Raw genomic sequence first — 18,914 nt, forward strand, 5'->3', positions numbered from 1 at the left:
TGTAGTCCGCCGGGTTAATATCAGGACAAGCCTCGTTCACGGTCCCAAGGGCCGTGTCCCAACCAGTCCTAAAAAACCCAGGAAAGACTTAATCATCCCTAATCCTCATGGATTGGGCAAACTCCTCCGAGTCCAGATAGTTGTCTATAGCTTTATCCTTCTCCGCCCGAAGTACCACCAGCTCGGCGTTAGACTCTCCGAGTTCTTCCTCCTTGCGCTTGAGCTTCTTCTCCAGGGTAGCATACTTCTTCTGTTGCCTCCTGAGGGCATTATCGGCCTTATCAGAAGCCCGCTTCCACGATTCGGCTTGCCTCACAGCGCCTTGAAAGTAGGCGTTAGACTGGAACAAAGCAATTAACAAAGTATAAGGCAAGAAAATGCTACAAGAATGAAAAATAAGTTCAAAAGAGAGAAGGCATACCGAAGCCAGAGACTGAGCTCCCATGAGCTTAATCCTCTCAAGATCAGGGGTGGCCACCACATCAGTAAAATCCTTGGGAGTCACGCTATGGTAGGACCAATCCCAAGCATATTTTATGGAACCAACTACGGTGTCCCCTCGGCGGAATCCCCAGAGAGGCTGAAAGGCGCCTGTGGTAGCAGCAGTAGGGGCAGCAGCAGTGATAGGAGCACCATGGCCTCCAGCTCCTTCAGTTGAAGCCTCCCCTATATGCTCTTTGTGCTTCTTCAAAAAGATAGGCTCCGTGGCCTTTGCCCGGGTGTCTAGGCCTGCGAGCCGAGCTTTCTTCATCCTAGCTGTTTCCTCAACCAAAGGAACATTGTCCTCGTTAATCTCCTTAGCAGCTGAAACAAAGCAAAGGATAAAATAAGTGATGTTAATAATGCATGAAATGAAGTAAAATTGAGAAGGGAAGAAAAATACCCTGTTGAGAAACAGAGGATAGTCCCACATGAATCAGGGAAAACTCCTCTAAGAGAGTCCAGCTGGTGGTGGTGCCATCATCCTGAGTAAGCCCATTATAAATAATAGTTTCTTCAGGAGTTAAGTGAATGGATTTGAGGCTACCATCACTGACCTTCCCGAAGGAAGATCGAAAAAGTGTGCCCCAGTCACCATTCTCCCAACGTAACCCAACGAAACTATTCCTCCAATTTTGATTATTATCAGGAATAGAGGCGCTGTTAAAGATATGTTTGCTTTTGGGCCTTTGCTTGACATAGACCCAACCACAGATATTGGAAGAACTATTATAACACTAAAAGACCTTCCTAAAAACGGCTACAGAAAGAGGAAAGCCCTCCTTAAGACAACAAACCATAAAACATAGAATATTCCTCCAGGCGTTTGGAGGAAGCTGACACGGATTAATTTGTAGATCAGCCAAAAGATGAGGAATAAAAGGATGGAAAGGAAACCTAAGCCCAGCATTAAGGGCATCTGTGTAAATGAAGAGAGTGTCGGGTCTCCAGTGGCAAGTACGGTCACCACCAGAGACTGGAACTAATCTAAAAGGAGGAAGGACGTTATAACGAGCATTTAGTTTATTGAAATCTATGTTGTGCCAAGTATTACAATGATTAAAAGAGTCGAGATGTGCAGTGGAGGGATATTCATCCCCCTAGTGTTAATCATATCAATTAAAGACATATATGAAGAACGGATCTCGATATCCTTACCTCGTTTTGAAGCCGAGGCTATCTTGGCCGCTCTCTCGGAACTCTTGTCAGCCATTTAGTAAAGACTGGAAAAGAAGGCTGGGAGCTAAGGGAGGAAAGTTGAAAGAGGGAGAAATTTGTAGGATGATTGAAGAAATGAAATGAGAGGTGTGAGGAATCACACTCTCATCCCACCTCTTTATAGCCAAGAAGAAGGGGATTTGGGCCTCAAAAAAAGCCCATATGGGCCCAAAAATGGAAGGATCTGGAATGTTCCAGAATATTTTAGAAAAGTCTTAGAAAAGTATGGAAAAATCTGGAATGATATGGAAAATTCCAGAATATTCTGGAAGTCAGGCTTAAGAGTTCAAGCCCAACCCAAGTTTGAATGGGCTTTGGATATTAAAGCATGATAAAGGCCCAGTCCAAGAAAGCCCAGAAAGAGGGCCCAATTAGTTGACAAATAAGGCCCAGATTTAAGAAATGGGCCCTGGATGAAGACCCATTAAGAGGGTGGCCCAAGAAACCCAGGCCCAAATCAAGGACCCAAAAAAGTGCAGCCCAAACATATGGCCCAACTTCAAGGTAAAAGGATATGAAAATAATCATTCCTGACCCATTCGACCAGAAAAAGTGAGGAAATCTTGCTCGAATAACCTGAGATCAAAGTACTGTCGATTAAGGCTAAAAATTAAGCATAAATCGACCAGAATTTAAACTCATTCGACTAGAAATCAAATGAAAACCCTGGTCGAAACAATCCTGCTCGAAATTGCTTCGACCAAGGCAAGAAAGGTGGCTAATTCGGTCAAAACAAAGAATTCTGACCCAACATCCTGACCGAAAATTTCCTGCTCGAAAAAGAACAAGGGGGTAGGAAAAATCCTGGCCGAAATTCGACCAGGACTTCTGCTCGAAACACTCCTGCTCGAAAAGCTGTCGACCTGGGCAGCAAGAGAAGCTTAATTCGGTCAAAAAGCAAGAATCCTGACCGAAAGGGACGAAAATCCTAGTCAAAAAAAAAATTCCTGGTCGAAAATTGTAAAAAAAAAAAAAAAAAAAGGAAAGAAGGAAAAATCCTGGCCGAAATTCGACCAGGACTCCTGACCGAAAGCATCCTCCTCGAAAATCCTTCGACCAAGGCACAGCAGGGGCTAATTCGACCAGGATCCTGGTCGAATGGATTCCTGGTCGAAAATTGTATAAAAAAAAAGGGAAGAAAAAAGAAAAAAAAAGGAAGAAAAAATCCTGGAAAATTACAAAAAAATAAGGAAATTCCTTAAAATAATTTCTGAAAAATGTTAATATTTTCAGAAATAAGGAATAAATCCAGAAAATTAAAGGATAAATCCCAGAAATTAGGGAAAAAATCCAAAAATTAAGGATAAATCCCAAAAATTAGGGGAAAAATCCAGAAAATTAGGGAAAAATCCAGAAATTAGGGAAAAATCCCAGAAAATTAGGGAAAAATCCCAGAAAATTAGGATAAATCCCAGAAATTAAGGGAAAAATCCAGAAATTAGGGAAAATCCCAGAAAATTAGGGAAAAATTCCTGGAAATTAAGATAATTTCTGAATAAAAGGAAGATTCATTGTAAATGTGTAGGTCGCTCCACACTTTACGCAAAAACGAAACCCTGAAAGGGAACGAATAGATTTAACTTCTGCGAAACCTAATCAATGTTTCCCAAAAGTTGGGGGGCAAATGATAGGGATAAATAAGTCCCGATTTTATAATTAATGGGCTGATAGGCCCAATAAGAAGATGTATGATATTCAGACCAGAAAGGTTAAGCCTGATGGACCAGATCAGGTCTGATGGAATAAAAGAGGCCCAAAAGCCCTGATTATTAATTAATTTTGTAATTAGTTAATAAGGGAAAAATCAGCTATTGAGAAGAGTCCTGATAAGGATATAAATCCTTATAGATTATCCTCAAGGGGACCTAAAAGGATAAGGAATCAGTTTCCTACTATCTAGGACTCCAAAGTTCATTCTAATTATGAGACTTGCCCACCAGGTCTCCTATACCAAGTCCAATTCAAGGACTCCCAACATCTATATAAGGGGTCTCACCCCACAAATCAGAACTACGTTTTTTGACTTGATCCTTGGCAATCAGCAAGGTACGTAGGCATCTTGTTAAGGCAGATTGAGTCACGAAACACAAGAGCAGTCAAATCGAGCCTTGAAGCTCACGTTCCTTAGTACTAAATACAGCAATTATATATATATTAGTTTTTTATCCATAACAATAAGTGTAGTAAATTGTAATTAATCCTAACAATTAGGGATTAATTATTTTAAAATAAAATAATTATTGATTAATTATTTAAAAATATAATTAAGGATTATTTAATTATAATTAATTATTTATAGTTAATTATCAATTAACTAAATCTTGTTTAATTCATAATAATTAAACTGTTAGTCCGATTTGAGTGAAACGAAGACCCCTAGACTCAGAAAAATTAAACAAATCCAATAAAAATAATTATAGGTCTTAATTGCTTCTGAAAAGGAGTGGTCTTGTGGTAGTTATTGGTTTATAGGCCCTAATAGGGGTAGAATTGAGTCAAATAAATCCTGAAAAATTATAATAAAATCAGATAGGGTTAGTTAATTCAAGTATGATTCTAGTATCGATTCTAAAATATTTATAAGTCCATAAATCAATTATGTGCCTTATGTGTTATGTGCTTTACGTGGTTATGTGAACCTTATGTGCTTTATAATTATATATGTATAGATGCGAGTCCAGATAGAAATGCATGGGTAGATTGATAGGGTTGTGTAGTATTAATTCGAGATACGCGTATGTAGTAAGTTATCTAAACGACTATCTTTCTATGATTGGTTCAGTGTCAGCAAGGCAGATCAAGCTAGAGACCGAAGGCGGTCAATTGAACCAGGTTAAGTACGCGCAAGGCAAGTTTTTCCCCTATTCTAAATTCAGAATAGTGAATTATACCCCATTTTCCATAACAGTTACACTTCGATAATTCTTGTACATATACACTGATACACAGTTATTGATTCTTGTTTCTATTTCATTTTGATTCTTGATATCTCCCAATTTATTGAATCCTTCATATATATTCCTATACTTTTACCGTTATTACATATACTCGGATATATCCTGATGTTGGGATACATCAAAAGCATTCCGATTGTTCCGGATGCTAAACCTTGGACTAGATGGTTATGATGCGGGCTGGGTTTTACCCAGACCTTTGATTAATAGGCCATAGTTGCCTGGGTACTCCTTATTTTGGTTGGGTCTATGTAGTTGGGTATAGATCCACACTATATCCTGACTGATCAGCAGGTTATAGTGCATATGTTGGTTCTTGTTTCCAGTCTTGTTCATTTGGCACTCGCCAGTGTTGGAAAATTATTATCCCATACAGATTCAGACGGTTGTTCAAACCAACAGATTATCGGTTCATCTATTCTTCTCTCTTTATACTATATATATTATTGCAGGCCTGTTGAGCAATTTTGGCTCATTCCCTTTTATTGTTATTCCTATTGTTTTACAGTTAAGGTAGAGAATGAAACCCATCAGGACCCGCGTAGTCAAGAAGCGAGTCAAGCAGCGGGACCCTCTTATACCAATAGTGTTCATCCCTATCCCCGAAGAGAGTTTTGACCTACCATATCAGGTGTAACAGGATAAGTAGTAATGTTAGGTTGAATAAAAGTTTTGTGTGGTTTGAATAAAAGTTGTGTGGTGAGAATGTAGATAGAATAAAATTTTGTAACAAAGAGAGTTCTTGAGACAGATTGTTTTTATTTGGGGTTGTAATAAAGTTAGTGTGTCATTCTTGTTTTCAACTCTTAACCTTAAAAGATCCTGAGTAGTAGTAGTTTGGGGTATTTATTATATTTATATTCCGCTTGTGCAGGTTTAGTTGGTAGTTGTTAATAATAATGCCCCAAATCTATACCCCGGATTTGGAGGGTGTTATAGTTGGCATCAGAGCTTAGGTTTGACCCTTGAAAACAAGAACATTAGGGTTAAGATAAGATAGGAAGGTTATATAGAATATGAGTAAGAGTATTAGGATTGTTGTTTATGTGATTAGAAGTTATGAGTTTTAAGATTGTGATTTGATTGTTTCTATGTTATTATTGTTATGTATATTAGATGGCTTCTTCGTCATCGTCTACGGAGTGGACCGAGACAGATCCAGTGGTAGCACCAGTATTAGTGCAGATCTTTCCTCCATTAGCACCACCTCCACCATTGCCATCTGGACCAGCACCAGAGATACCCCCTCCCCCAGAGGTACCAGATTTTGCTAATTATTTTCCTTATTTTGAGCCGGAGATACCTGATTTTCCACCATTAGAGTTCCCGATGTTCGATATTCCTGACATGGTTGATATTCCACAGTGGGAGGATTTAGAGCCCCAGGTACCCGTGCCACCAGTTGAGTTGCCAGAGATTCCACCGATGGAGCCTGAGCTAGAGCCACCGGTATATGCACCCATGGAGCAGCCTGTCTTCTTTCCTGCACCGTTAGCTGTGTATGCCCCTATGCCTGGAGTATTCCAGTTTCCACAGCCGGAGTTCATGGACGAGGTAGTAGTAGATGAGCCGTTACCATTGCCTTCTCGAGGTTCTCGCACGGATCTTCATGAGCATCATACAGTTACATATCAGCATTTCCAGGCAGAGAGAGAGGAAAGGGTCAGATGGCAGGATCAGTGTAGAGAAATTCTTGGGTTGTTTGAGCACAAGAGGATGGTCCAGTTCGAGCACTTCACCCAGACTACATCTTGAGAGAGAGGCTACGTCAGATCCACATAGTTGGTTCTCAGGAGCTTACTGACCTGAGGCAGCAGGACATTAGTGCAGATACAGCATACCGTAGGGCGATGAGACTTACAGAGGCAGTGTTAGAGGCTTTTCAGGAGGAGCTGAGCCGTGTGCCACCAGGATTTTGACTTTAGCAAATGGAGGAGTGTTGTATCTTGTATATATCTATAGATAGAGGCAACATAGTATTGTATGACTAGTTTGTATGAGGATAGCTACTAGTTTTGACTGATAGTAGTAGCGGTATGACTGACATATCATAAACATTTGTATCAAGCATTGACACCTGCAGCTGGTGTCCTACCCATATATATAAGATGAACCTTTTCACGTTTTCTTTATTTTATTTTTTCCAGTCATTTAAGCATTTACATTTATATCACTGTTTTACCGTTGCATATTTTAAAATGTTATTTTATTTACGATCATATTGTACCCTTTATGTTTTCAAAATTTTAAAATTATTAAAAAAAAATTATTTAAACATCGCATTGTTTTATTTATTCAGATATTTAATAAATTGTTTTATTCCCCATATCAATTGTTTTAACGTTATTTTAATATTATAAAGACTGTTTCTATTCCATAACACCTGTTTAGTATATTGTTATTAAGAGAACCCATTGTTTTATTATCAGAAAGATGGCACCCAAAAGAAAAGCACGACCCGACTCGTCTAACGGAAATACCGAGGGCCAAAATGATAATAATCAGATGGATCAGATGTTTCATCTCATACAACAGCAGATGTTGATGATGCAATAATGGAAGCAACAACAGTTTCAACAACAAATGCTACAGCAAGCCGCTCATCCAGGACATCAAGTACCTCCAGCAGCACCTGTAGTTACTTTCAAGCAATTTCAATCGGTAAACCCTCCAGAATTTACCGGTTCCACAGATCCTACAAAGGCGAGAACTTGGCTGAAAGAGATTGGAAAATGATTTTACGTTGGTGAAAGTTGAGGAAGAACAGAAGATGGACTTTTACAACTATTTTCTGAAAAGCGAAGCCAATTACTGGTGGGAATCGAAAAAAGATTTGGAAGGGGAATGTGTGGTGACCTGGGATAGATTCACTGATCTTTTCCTGGAGAAATATTTTCCTCATTTTATGAAGAACCTAATGGAGATCAAGTTCCTGGAGCTGAAACAAGACAACTTATTGGTCGCAGATTATGAGACCAAGTTCACTGAATTGGCTAGATTTATTCCTGAGCAAGTGGATACGGATGAAAAACGGGCCAAGAGATTCCAGTAGGGACTGAAACCATGGATTCGTAGCAGAGTAGCTGTATTTGAGCTGACGACTTATACGACTGTTGTTCAGAAGGCCATGATCATTGAAGGCGACAGTGAAGCAGCTCAGAAAGAGAAGGGACCAGGAAATTCCCAGAACCGTTTCAACAGAAGACCGGGATTTCAAGCCCGGGGAAAGGCAAATTTCTGGAAACCAGAACAAAATAATCAGAGGATGGGTAATCGGCCTTCCGCCCCAAATCAGCAGAGACTTATCCGACCGCCTATACCTGATTATAGAACATGTGGTAAAAAGCATACGGGGATTTACAACAAGCCAAATATCACGTATTTTAAGTACAAGCAAAGGGGACACTACTCTGGAGAATTCCGATGGGAAGAGCAGAAGTCACTTGTTTCCAGTACGAAAGAAAGAGACATATTGCCAAGGATTGCAGAGGAGTTGCGACGGCCGCTAGTATTCCAAGGGTTTTAGCATTACCTCCACCTCCACTACCGCCACAAAATTAGCCCAGGGCAAGGACTTTCAACATGTCAATGAAGGAAGCCGTACAGAGTCCGAATGTGGTTGCAGGTACGCTCCTTGTGAATTCCGTAAATGCTCTAGTATTGATTGGTTCAAGAGCTACTAGATCTTTTATTTCTGAAGATTTTATCTCTAAAATAGATTGTGAGATTCAATGGTTAGATGAAGTTCTAGTCATAAAATTAGCTAATGATGATCAGGTTATGGCAAATCGAGTATGCCCAGGTTGTGATGTTGAGATAGGGAGATGTCATTTCTCAGTTGACTTGATACCTTTCAGGTTAGGAGAATTTGATGTTATTTTAGGAATGGATTGGCTAGCTAGTAATAATGCTCAGATTGATTGCGCAAACAAGAAAGTGAAATTGCAAACTGAAGAAAATACAACGGTAATATTTAAAGGAGAAAAACAACAGCAGAGATTCTTAACAATAATGCAGACGAAACGATTGTTACGCCAATGATGTCAAGCTTACTTAGCTTACATGTTAGATACTGATAAAGAAAGCTCGAAGATTGAAGATATTTCTGTAGTGTGTGAGTTTCCCGATGTTTTTCCAGATGAACTTCCAGGATTTCCACTGGATCGAGAAATCGAGTTCACTATCGATTTGGCGCCAGGGACTGAACCAATTTTGAAAGCTCCATATCGGATGGCACCTGTTGAAATGAAGGAATTAGTAAAGCAGCTGCAAGAACTTTTTGACAAAGGAATTATAAGGCCAAGTGTATCCCCATGGGGCGCACCAGTATTTTTCGTAAAAAAGAAGGATGGTAGCATGCGACTGTGTATTGATTATCGTGAGCTGAAAAAGTTAACTATCAAGAATAAATATCCTTTGCCTCACATCGACGACTTATTTGATCAACTGAAAGGAGCAACATGGTTTTCGAAAATCGACTTACGATCAGGTTATCATTAGTTAAAGATCAAGGCAGAAGATATTTCAAAGACTGTGTTCAGAACGAGGTACGGACATTATGAATTTCTCGTGATGGCTTTTGGACTGACGAATGCACCTGCAATATTTATGGATTTGATGAATCAAGTATTCAAGAAGTACTTGGATAAGTTTATCATTGTATTTATTGATGACATCTTGATTTATTTGAGGACGGAAGAAGAACATGCAGCACACTTAAGAACGACATTGGAGATGTTACGAAAGGAGCAACTCTATGCGAAATTTTCAAAATGTGAATTTTGGCTAAAAGAAGTGCAGTTTCTAGGACACATCATCAGTATTGAAGGAATTCAAGTGGATCCGGCAAAGATTGAAGCTATTTTAAATTGGGAAAGACCAAAGACGCCAACGGAAGCCAGAAGTTTCTTGGGATTAGCTGGTTATTACAGAAGATTCGTTAAAGATTTTATAAAGATAGCCACACCATTGACGAAGTTGATACGAAAGAATGAAAAATTCGAATGGAATGAGAAATATGAAGCAAGTGTCCAAGAATTGAAGAATCGATTAGTAACCACACCTGTACTTATTTTACCTGATGATCAAGGAGACTTTGTCATATACAGCGATGCTTCGTATCGAGGACTCGTATGTGTATTGATGCAACATGGAAACGTTGTGGCGCCCTCCAAACCCGGGTCGGAAGTTTGGGGTCCACACACACACACGCCTTATTTATAACCTGCTTATAGCAATAATAAAGATAACAATAATATGCAGTGACCCTATTTAACAACTACCCCGAATCGCAACAGGTTAAAGTATGCACACAAGCCACACATCTACTTATATTACATACTGTTCAAATCCCAACTATTCCAAACTCAAAACTGAGTATTAAACATTATTACAAACTTTTACAGACTTAAATTATCCTAAAAGAAACCTACTAGCTTAGCTCGATCAACCTGAACCCCTAGCTCTCGCGCTGGACTGGGGATCCGCGGTACCAACTGGTTCCTTCTTAACTGGAAAAGAACAGAAACAATATCGCACAAATGAACTAACTAGCTCAGCAAGTCACAATGATAAAACTGAGAATAATGATCATCAAGTGAACATGTTTATGATATCAAGTGAACAATGGATTATGATTTAGAATTGGATATTATATTTTCAGGTTAAAAACCAAGGTTAGGCTGCTGATCAGTCACGCATTAACCCCGAGCAAAGCACACAGCACTGTTCTAACTACTGGATCTAAGGCACACATTGGCCTAACTTGACCATTATATGGTCTGACGACGAATCTGGTCCACAATTTTATAAAAACAATCCAATTCTAACATAATAACAGAATAAGCAATAATAATTAATAACCAGAATCATTAATAACAATGAGTGTTTAACAATGAAAGGGTTTCAATCCTTGTAAGGATCAATAAGGTAATTTCAAAGCTTGGATGCTGGGTAATGAAAGAATTGGATAACAAAGGAATCAATGTTTCTGGGTTTCAAGGATTTGGTCTTTCAAAGCATAAAATACAAAGATTTGATTGTGCAAGCAAACTGGTTCAGTGTTTAATATTTAGTTTGTATGTATTTGTGGAGTAGGATCGTATACTTGAGGTTCGTGTTTGGGTATACAATAATCAATGGTCTAGAAAAAAATCAGGTTACGACTCAAGATAAATAACTGGAATCAAGGTTTAGGGTACAGTGCTTCAAAGCACTTGCAATATCAACAAGACTATCAAGTACTAGAATATCTCGAGAAAGTTCAGAACACTTGCCTGGTATTAGCTTACTACACTACACTCGCTTCCAATCACAATCGTCTTACTCCTCAACTACCTGTTTCCCTTTCCTACGCCTTGCCTCTTCTGCTCACATATCATAAACATCTATCAATAATCGACTCATAGAGTTCTATTCAACACATACTTCTATCTACCCTTCGTTTTACCCAAATCCGATTAACGGATTGAAAGTTATGCAATAATCAAGTAAACACCGAATATATAGACTGATAGTCAATCAACAAGTCACATATAGCACATAATACATCACGTAATCAATGATATATTATTTATAAAGAAGTCTCGGGTCATAAATAAGCTTTCTGAAATTTAAAATAATTTTTAAAACATTTTTCGGAATTAAAACGGGTCGTTGGATCAATTTCGGGTTAATAAACAGGGTTCGGTAGGCCAATTCTGGCTCTGAAACAATTTTATACTAATTATCGAGCTTTGGAAATAATTTAGAATAATATTTTAAAGCTCGAAACTATTTTTCGGAATTTTTAAATCATTTTTCAATAAATAATCTAATTAAATAATTGATTAAAATCAATTAATAATTAATTAAATCAATTAATCAATTAATTTTCGAATTAATTGACCAATTAATCAATTAAAAATTAACTGAAATTAATTAACTAATTAATTTAGATTTATTTTTGAATTAAAAATAATTTTCGAAATTAAAATAATAATTTTCAGAATTTTCAGAAATTAAAAATGAATTTTTATAATAAAAATAAATAGGAAATATGATTTTTAAACATTTTATAAACAGGAATCCTATTTTTGAAAATTTTGCAAACTACAGGGACTAAACGTCACCATCTTCAAAAATACAGGGACTAAACTGCAATTTTGCAGTTTCAGTCGCCGGAAAATCGGGGGTGGCCGGAGAACTCACCTCCGGCATCCTCCCACCACCTTCACTTCCAGAATTAAACTACACAACACCAGGAACCTATATCTGCAATCAAAATTCATCAATAACCCCAAACTTGGCCGGAATTTGATCAAGAAACTCGCCGGTTTCCGGCGGGTTCGACGTAAACTTCAAAATACAACTCCTTTCTCTACAGACCTCGTTGATCCATGAAACTTGTACGACTAGATTGCAAATTTCACAGAGAATACAATACACTATACCACAACATCAATCTATTTCAGAATAAGAAACCCCCAAATTTCAATTAAGAACATTCTTACGGGTTATAAACCCTAATTTTAAAATTCGAAAATCAAACTCAAATTTGAACATCTGATTGAACTCCAAATCAGACGTATAATATATCAAAATCATCAGGAAAACAAGCTCTACAACATGCAATCATCAAATCATAAAAACAATCATCTGAACAAAAATTCATATTCTTAATAAATTTAATTCGAAAATAAATAAATTTCCAGAAAATAAACCTTTGATTCTGCAGTGAAACAAAGCTCAGAATCTGATAGAACACTTCAAATCCTTCATTTTGGTTACTCAATCTTTGAAAACAGAGATCGGTAATGCCTTCGGTTTGCTATTTGATTCTTAGAATAGTTTATGTAATTAGGGTTTTTCTCTGAAAATTAAAGAATTAACTATCTGCAAATGATTTTGATACGAAATAAAATACGGAAAAATGATGTTTATATTTACAGAATATTAGTATCCCGTTGGATCATTCCGGATATAAAATAGTACGTGTATTTGTAAAAACTGATCCAAACGGTATCGGTTTTCGGGATAATTATCTAATATCAGTACAATTTGTACTGCAGTCTTGGTCTCAGCGCCTGGTTACACGTATTACGAAGTAATAATTGTGATAGTTTAATAAAAAGCTCCCGTTTATCGAAAATACGTGTTTTATTGAGTTACCGAAATGAATATTGTATCGAAAATGTTGCGCCGGGACCCGCGCAGGACAAACCGTACGCCGGATCGAAAAAGTCGAATCATGGAATATGCTCGGAATATTACAATTTGGTTAGAAAGGAGTTCTCGGAAGAGTTTCGGGTTCCAAAAACGTAACAACGGTTGACGTCGATTGGTTCCCGTTTTTATAAAATAGATTTTAAATACTCGGAAAAAGATTTTATAAATTTCATATGATCCTTATAAATTCATAAATCAACATAAAAATAATTAGAAAGTATGACAATTATCTATGTTTTATTTTGGACATATAAAAATTAAAATACTCAATTAATATTATTTTTGAATATCCAAGTACAGATAACATTTAACAATTAACTCACAGAATAGATACTGAACTCACATAATAATTATTTAATAGCATAATAATTATATGATATATCCCGGATATTACATCCTTCCCCCATTAAGAGGATTCTGTCCTCAGAATTTCCTAAGAAAATAAATGAGGGTGCTTTTCTCTCATATAACTTTCTAACTCCCAGGTTGACTCTTCAACCTTTGGGTTTCTCCACAATACTCTTACTAACTTTACCACTTTATTTCTCAATACTTTCTCCCTCTCCTCTAGAATCTCTATCGGACTTTCTATATATGACAAATCTGCCTGAAGCTCTATTGGCTCATATTCTATTACATGCCTGGAGTCTGGATTATATTTCTTGAGCATCGATACGTGAAAAACATTGTGAATGTGCTCCATGTGCGGTGGTAACGCCAACTCGTAAGCTACTTTGCCAACGCGCTTTAGGATCTCAAAAGGTCCGACATATCTTGGACTCAGCTTTCCTTTCTTTCCAAACCTCGTTAGTCCTTTCCACGGTGATACTTTCAGTAATACCAAGCTTCCTTCTTCAAATTCCATGTCTTTCCTTGACTGATCTGCATATTTCCTCTGACGATCTTGTGCGGCTATCAATCTCTTCTGGATAATTTCAACAATTTCCTTTGTCTGCTGTACCAGTTCAATTCCAAGTATCTTGCGTTCTCCTACTTCGTCCCAATATATTGGAGATCTACATTTGCGTCCATAAAGGGCTTCATAGGGTGGCATCCCAATGCTGGCATGATAACTGTTATTGTAAGCAAACTCTACCAGAGGTAAATGTCCGTCCCAACTTCCTTTGAAATCAATAACAAAAACATGTAACATGTCCTCGATTGTCTGGATCGTTCTTTCACTTTGGCCATCCGTCTGGGAGTGATAGGCCGTACTCATATTTAGTCTTGTTCCCAAACATTCTTGAAAACTCTTCCAAAATCTTGAATTAAACCTTGGATATCGATCAGATACAATAGACACAGGAACTTCATGACGAACTACAATTACCTTCAGGTACATATGGACCAACTTGTCGAGCAAAAATCTTTCATTTATAGGCAGAAATTAGCTGACTTGGTAAGTCTTTCCACTATAACCCAAATGGCATCATGATTAGCCCTTGTCCTTGGTAATCCAACTATGAAATCCATGGCAATATGTTCCCATTTCCACTCTGGAATCTCCAATGGCTGTAACAATCCACTTGGTCTCTGATGCTCTGCTTAAACTCTCTGACATGTATAACATTTGCTAATCCATTCCGCAATTTCCCTCTTCATGTCTGGCCACCAATAATTCTTCTTTAAATCTCTGTACATTTTGGTACTCCCTGGATGGATGGAATACCTTGAATTATGTGCCTCCTGTAAAATTTCATTTTTCAGCTCCGTCACTGGTGGAATCCAAATTCTAGATGAAAACCTCATAATACCTTGGTCATCTTTCTGCGTGCATAACTCTTCCCCTACCAAGCGATTTATATCTTGATCCATTACATCTTCCTGACATTTCTTTATTTTCTCAAATAATTCCGGTTGGAAAGTCATACTGTATACTTTCGCTTCCTTAGGCTTGCAAACTTTAATCTCCAATTCCAATTTCTGAAATTCCTTATATATATCTTCAGGTACTGATAATACATTCAAAATTTCCTTCCGACTCAATGCGTCTGCTACCACGTTCGCTTTACCGGGATGATAATTAATCGCGCAATCATATTCTTTGATCAACTCTAACCATCTCCTTTGTCTCATATTAAGTTCCTTTTTGTGTGAATATGTACTTTAAGCTTTTATGATCCGTGAAAATCTGTAACACCCCCAGATCCGGGGTCGGGGATCCGGGTTGTCACGGTCTTTCTTTCCACAATATCACTTCACTTAATTAATAATAAATAACCTCATACTGTGACCCCACACTAACGCACACCACAACCCGTTATAGTCTCAGAGATGAAATTGAAATAAGTACAAGTCTTTGAATCCATAATTTAAAATTATTACAACCTAAAATGATTACTTGATAATTTACAGTTAATTGCCATTATCTGCCACAAGTTATAATTATACATAATTTGATTCTCAAAAGTAGATGGTCTAAACTACAATGGATCTACCTCTGCAGCTATAGCAGCCACAACATCATCGGGAAGACGCGGGGCGCTTCCCACGCGCTTGCGCTGGGTCTGCTGGAGTCTGGCCATCTCTCCTAACTGTTGTTGTGTGATGAAAAAAATAAAGCAAGAGTGAGCCTTACAGCTCGCAAGATAATATATATAGTGATAACAATAATATAAGTATCTAAATAGATACTCACTAGAATCTTTATCGGGTGTAAGATAATTACTTACTAGATATAAATAAAAACAAGGAATGAATTACCAATACTTCACCACACTTATATCCTTTATAAAGCGACTTGAACTACCACTGTTCAAAGTATTATAAGTTTTAAGAAAAACACCTCATAGATGAGACCACAAGTTAAAACTTGAATAGATTCAATCTTTGAAATATTATTGAATGAGAAAGTTATGAGATACTTTATTTAGTCCCGGTATATATATATCCACATATATATACCCCTTTAAACATTTCCTGGAACCTCTGTTATGCAAAGTATGAACAGAGTTGCAATATCCAATGAATTTGGAAGGAAAAGAAAACCTTTGGCATAAACCAGATATCTTGCTGATCAGGCAAAGATACCCATAAGTAACCTTTTCTACTAGTAGATGGACGAATTCCCCACTGGTCATCACCCTGGTCATAATTAGGACCTTATGCTGGACTGCCACTCAGCCACTTATGCATTTGATGGACTCCCACTGAGCCACTTACACTATCATGGACGCCCACTGCGCCCATGTTGCTTATGCCGACTCAATAGATGGACTTACTTCACGAACGTTGGGTAAGTAATCAATTCATTTACCAAAACTGCAACCTTGTTGCGAATATAAAATACACCACGGAGCCGGATTCCCCAGGTTTTGAACGAGTATTTAAATCCCCTTTAAAAGGAAGATCTTAAATATAAAAATGAGTTTTGGGATCCGCTCTAACTTTTAAAAATCATTTTGAAGACTCGAAAACACTTTAAAGAGTGTTTGGAGTAAGGTTGATTTAATGAAGTAAATCAGTCCCCAGAATATTTAGAAAATGACTGAATATTATTATTTAAATAATATTCCCATAAAGAATAATCTTTATAAAAATAATTGAAGTTGAAGTATTAAAATTAATACCTGAAACGAGTATTAATAACCAAAGATATACTTATATGAAAGTATTATCTTTATTTGAATAATCGAAAATAAGTTTATTATTGAACATTATTCTTTACTAAAATAAAGAATATATCTCAGCAAATAATCGGAGTCATAGATCCTCAAATGAATATTCAAATAATATTCAATAAATAATATAAACTGAGTCATAATCCCTCGAATGAATATTCAAATAATATTCAATAATAAAATAAAGGAGTCATAAGTCCTCGAATGAATATTCAAAATAATATTCAATAATAAAATAAAGGAGTCATAAGTCCTCGGATGAATATTCGAAATAATATTCAATAATAAAATAAAGTTAAAGTTATCGAATAAACCTTATTCGATTAATAGTTTTGAAAACTATGACCATATATATGTATATATATATAAATATATATATATATATATATATCCATATCCATATATACAAAATGTACTCGGGATCCTCGACTCCCGGTTTTAGAAAATATTTTCACCTTTGGGTCCCTATACTAAGGGTATATGCAAGTTACCGCTATCCTCTAGCATAGGTATTATCAACTGAACCAACAGATATATATTCCAAGAATATGAAACAGGCATGCATATATACCATATCACATGCTACAATATATCGCATCATTTGCTAATTATCCAACATGCATCTATCGCAAGATAATGCAAATACATATATTCATCACAACAACAGTATAACGGATAGAATACTCGCCTGAGCGACTTGGGGGTGAGAAAGGCTCGGGACGAGTCTGATAACCTATAAACAACAAGTAAGTTGGAATTAAACCAAATCACTTGTAAATCTATGCTTTAACTAACTTAGACTCTAACGCTTGTTTTGCGCTCACCGATTCACTTAAGTCACTCGGGTACCCTCGGCTCCACCATTTTTAATAATTTAACCTTTACGAGTTTTAAAGCGATTCCTTCGCGAATGACTTACCAACTGCCTAACACACTTACCATAAATGTTTCATACATTAATTAACCCTTTTTGGTCTTTAACCTACATTCCAAAGTAAGGCGAGGGAAAAAGTTTCGTTCGCGAAACGCCGTTACTTGAAACGGTCGTTTCTCCTACACCGTAAATCGGAATCGGACGAACTACATATCAAAACGAAGCTCGTAACATGAGCTATCTAAACATGGCAGTGGTCACAATCTAGCAGGGGGTTCTCGGGTCCTAATGCTATGCACAAAAACAGTCCAAAGAAAATCGGACGTTACGACGGCTATGTTTACGAGATTTCCAATTTTTAACCCATTCACAAACAACCCAAATCAACCTCAAATCCAACATACAACCATCCTCCATCCTTATCACATCATAACCACCCCAACCAATTCAATTTAATCTTTCATACTTATGCTTAAACTTAACTTTAATCATTCTTAAGTTCTTTTAAATCAAAACCACAATAATTACCATTCCATTCACTACCATACCAAATCTCAAACTCTAAATCATAACAACAAGATACAATATCAACCCACTACTCAAAATCACCTTATAATATATATGAACCTAGGGTTTGGAAATGGTATACCTTCCTTGAAGTGGTGGGTGGAGCTAGGAAGCCTTAAGAAGCTTTGAGAAGCCTTAGGAAAGCTTGGATCTTCAAGAAAACAAGAAAAAGTTCAAGTTAAAAAAACTTGAAAACACTATTCATTGTCTTCTTCTTTGATTAAATGAAGAAGTTAGAGAAAGAATTAATGGCTTAAACTCATGATATAGCCATAACTAAGCATAAAGATGATTAGGGAATTTTCTTACCAATTTAGGATGCTTGGATCTTGATTTTTGAAAAATCTTGCCTTTAAAAAAAGTAAAAAGCCGAGAGCTAATATGAAGAACAAATGCCTTGGTTGTTTTTGATTTTTGATGAAATGATTTTGCTAGCTTGGTTGGCTTGATTTGTATTTGATTTAGCAAATTACTACCTTGCCCTTGAATTTGTGTGGTCCTTAATCAACCACACCTCCTTCCTTCCCATGTCATGCTTACCTCATCCACATGATGTCATCCTTCCTTCCTTGTCTTCTTTCTATTGGTTGGATGACATCATTCCTACTAATCCCTTTGATTAACTTCCTAATCGTTTGCCTAATGACCGCTGATCTGTTATACGGTTCGCTTAACTTTCGTTCTCGTTTATCGTTTGAAGGATCATACCCGGGATCTTATTACTTAGGTTCCCTTAACCTTTCTCAATACATTATATTCCTTTTTATGATCCTCTATCATAATCCTTTAATTTAAATCCTTTTTATCCTGTTACCTTATACTTAATTCTCTCCGTGTCTTGTGGATTTCCGGGAAAAACCAAAGTGTTCGGAATTGGATTCTGACGATATTTACATACACTTATATACTTCATAGAGTACTAATAATATCCCAGAATATCCATAACAGAACCCCTACATAGTGTGGCGCGAAAAGTTTTCTCATTCAGCTAAAACA

The sequence above is a fragment of the Apium graveolens genome, chromosome 7, assembly GCF_009905375.1.
Source record: "Apium graveolens cultivar Ventura chromosome 7, ASM990537v1, whole genome shotgun sequence".
NCBI classification, from domain to species: domain Eukaryota; kingdom Viridiplantae; phylum Streptophyta; class Magnoliopsida; order Apiales; family Apiaceae; genus Apium; species Apium graveolens.